Source organism: Portunus trituberculatus, chromosome 11 (genome assembly GCF_017591435.1).
Source record: "Portunus trituberculatus isolate SZX2019 chromosome 11, ASM1759143v1, whole genome shotgun sequence".
Classification (NCBI taxonomy): domain Eukaryota; kingdom Metazoa; phylum Arthropoda; class Malacostraca; order Decapoda; family Portunidae; genus Portunus; species Portunus trituberculatus.
Window position 1 is genome coordinate 4946762 of NC_059265.1, and position 3968 is coordinate 4950729.

Genomic DNA, 3968 nt, shown 5'->3' on the forward strand with positions numbered 1-3968 from the left:
ACATCTAGCAATCCCGTGACCCGGAGTTAGGTTTCGGTACTCCGAGTGATGTTATGTCAGTTTTACTCGGTAATGACATTGAGGATAGTGGTGAAAATGAAGACAGTGATTTTTATTAAGACAGAAGAAAGTGAAGACTCCAGTAGTGATTCTGATAGTGATCTGGGAGACAGAGGCCAACCCTCACAGCGACGTTCATAAACCTCCTCACATACTCCCCTCGAACAATGCGCTGGTGTGTGTCACCCATGGTTGCCTCTACAGGACTGTGCTTGTCGGCCAAGTCACGTCAGTCCCATTGCCAAGAAGAGTTGCCACATTCCAATTATTATAAAAATCCACAATATTTGTAATATGTGGTTTATTTTTATTTTTCTGTTTTGAACATCATTTCATCTGAGTTCACATTTTCATGACATGAAAGTGCAAAAGTTCCTACTTTTACATCAAATTCATATGCCCAAATGGAGAGAGAGAGAGAGAGAGAGAGAGAGAGCATGGTGTTATCTGAGCTTGGGGGGTATTTCTTAGCGGATTCTGCCATGAATTTTTTGACGTGCAATAACTTTGGTGTGAGAGGTGATGACATGTTGAAAACTATATTGTTGTACTCAGAATAACACAAAGAAATATGCTTTTATGAGGAAAAGAATATTTTTAGCATTTTTGACAGGTGTGATTTTTCCTCGCTGTAACAGACAGAAAGTAAATCAACCCCCCGTACTTTAAGGGGTAAGAAAGATAATGACCAATATTAGCATGAATATAACTCTAAGAAAACGTATACTCAAGCGTTATGTATGATCCACATTAACGTATGGCTCTGAGACATGGACGATAAAGAAGAACATGATCAAAAGGTTAGAAGCAGTAGAAATGTGGTTCATGCAAAGAATGCTGAGAATCCCTTGGAGTGCACGGATCACTAATGAAGGATTGAGAAGAGTAGTAATGGAAAAAACACCGGTGAAGAGTATCAGGAGGAGACACCTCAATTTTGTGGGCCATGTACTGAGAGGACATGGACTGTGGGAGAGAATGCTTGTTGGGGAGAGTATAAGGAACCAGCGAGAGGAAGACAGAGGGTCAAGTTTATGGACACATTGGTGAAACACGTCAGTGAGGGCTGGACAACTGTGGATCGGGTTAGAGTGGCTCAAAACAGAGGAGGATGGTGTTCCATGGTCGCCGACGTCACGTGACAGGCACCTCGGTAAAGGTAAAGATAAAGGGTTGGGTTGGGTTAGCTTGGGTTGTGCTGGGTTGTTTTGGGTTAGTTTGGGGTTGGGTTGGGTTATGTTGGGTTGTTCTGGGTTAACTTGGGTTGTTTTGGGCTTGGGTTAGGTTGAGTTAGGTTGGGTTATGCTGGGTTGTTCTGGGTTAACTGGTTGTTTTTTGGGTTGGGTTGAGTTGGGTTGGGTTATGATGGGTTGTTTTGGGTTAACTTTGGTTGGGTTGGGTTGGGTTGAGCTGGGTTGTTTTGGGTTAGGTTAATTTCTGTTCAGTTTAGTTAAGTTAGGTTGAGTTCTGTTAGGTTTGGTTGAGTTGCGTTCAGTTCAGTTTACAAAATAGTGAAGGTGACTCAATGTAAACCTATCATTACAGGAAAGTCAAGCCAATAGACACACTGCACCACCAAGCAAGCCAAGACAAGCCACAATGCAACACAAGCCTTCTACAACGCCTACAGCCATCAGCAACACCCAGAGTACAAGACAACACCTGGAGTCATGAAGAACAGTTAGGATGGATAAGCAGTTTGGAATGTTATTTTTTTAAGGACATTTTAAGACAAGTTTGGCATGTTTTTCAGGGCATTCTAAGAGAGTTTGGCATGTTTTATGGTATTTTAAGACCATTTGGCATGTTTTATGGTGAAGATATTGGCCATTAATCTTCTGATGTCTATAAACCTTTCCTAATGTCAATAAAATGGTCTAATGGTACTCAAATCTCAAGGTAAAAATGTCTTCTAGTACTGAAGGGGTTAAAATAGTGAAGACTGTGGCCATTAATCTTGACACCTCCATAGACCCTTGCTGATGTCAATAAAATGGTCTAATGGTACACAAATGTCAAGGTAAAATGTGTCCCAGTACTGAAGGGGTTAAAATAGTGAAGACTGTGGCCATTAGTCTTCTGATGTCTATAGATCTTTCCTAATGTCAATAAAATGGTCTAATGGTACACAGATCTCAAGATGTCCCAGTATTGAAGGGGATAAAATAGTGAAGACTGTGGCCATTATTCTTCTGCCCTCTATAAACCTTTCCTAATGTCAATAAAATGGTCTAATGGTACACAAATGTCAAGGTAAAATGTGTCCCAGTACTGAAGGGGTTAAAATAGTGAAGACTGTGGCCATTAACCTTCTTATGTCTATAAACCTTTCCTAATGTCAATAAAATGGTCTAATGGTACACAGATCTCAGGGTAAAAATGTGTCCCAGTCCTGAAGGGTTTAAAATAGTGAAGACTGTGGCCATTATTCTTCTGCCCTTTATAAACCTTTCCTAAAGTCAATAAAATGGTCTAATGGTACACAGATCTCAGGGTAAAAGGTATCCCAGTACTGAAGGGGTTAAAATAGTGAAGACTGACCATTAACCTTCTGATGTCTATAAACCTTTCCTAATGTCAATAAAATGGTCTAATGGTACACAAATCTGAGGATAAAAAGGTGTCCCAGTACTGAAGGGGTTAAAATAGTGAAGACTGTGGCCATTAACCTCGTGACCTTCATAGACCCTTCCTAATGGTAATAAAATGGTCCAATGGTACACAAATGTCAAGGTAAAAATGTGTCCCAATACTGAAAGGGTTAAGAAAGTGAAGACTGTGTCCATTAACCTTGTGACCTCCATAGACCCTTGCTAATGTCAATGATATGGTCTAATGGTGCACAAATCTTGAGGTATAATTGTCCCCCAGTACTGAAGGGGTTAAGATAGTGAAGACTGTGGCCTTTAATCTTGTGCCCTCCATAGACCCTTCTTAAAGTGAATAAAATGGTCTAATGGTACACAGATCTCTAGGTAAAATGTGTCCCAGTACTGAAGGGTTAACAAGTCACACTAACCAACCACATACCCTTACACAGAATAATTATTTATGTTACAACTTTGCCCACTAAGACTAAGTTAACAGTAATTGTGAGGCACTGCAAGGTTTCTTCATTTTCAGAATTTTTATTTATTTATTTATTTTTCTGTCACCTCCAGTACTCCCCAAAAATTGTTAAGCTGCTCCCAAGGGATGATTCACCCCAGTTTGGGAACCACTGTCTTGGAAGGTCTCATAAAATACTGAATTTTGTGGCAAGGTGCTAGAAATGTGTGTGTGTGTGTGTGTGTGTGTGTGTGTGTGTATGTGTGGAGTGGGCAAGATGGATTATGGTTTGGTGGATGTGTGTGAATGTGTTGTGTGTGTGTGTGTGTGTGTGTGTGTGTGTGTGTGTGTGTGTGTTTGTGTGTGTGTGTGTGTGTGTGTGTGTGTGTGTGTGTGTGTGTGTGTGTGTGTGTGGTTGTGTGGAGTGGGTGTGTGTGTGTGTGTGTGGATTAAGTGTGTGTGTGTGTGTGTGTGTGTGTGTGTGTGTGTGTGTGTGTGTGTGTGTTTGTGAAAGTGTTTTTGGGGTGGATTTTGTGTGTGTGTGTGTGTGTTTGTGTGGGAGTGGGCAAGATGGATTAAGGTTTGGTGGTGGTGTGTGTGTGTGTGTGTGTGTGTTTGTGTTTGTGTTTGTGTAGGAGTGGGCAAGATGGGTTAAGGTTCGGTGGAGTGTGTGTGTGTGTGTAAGGGTATGTTCACACTAGAAGCAGAGCGGTCCGGTTAGGTGTTCACTCAATAAGCAGAGCAGGGTGACTTACACAAGAATTCTGGGTGTCCTCTTAGCCACAGAGCAGGTCGGGCAGGCAACAATATGATGAAAAAGAAATAATAATAATAATGAATAAATAAATAGTGTCAAACTC

General features: G+C 41.2%; 1 long non-coding RNA gene across 1 annotated transcript; it reads left to right on the top strand.

Annotated features, from left to right (window-relative positions):
- Positions 1–3389: 3389 nt before the first annotated feature.
- Positions 3390–3968, top strand: LOC123502439. Its single transcript, XR_006674068.1, has 2 exons — positions 3390–3522; positions 3776–3968. It is a non-coding gene; the product is annotated as an uncharacterized LOC123502439 (long non-coding RNA).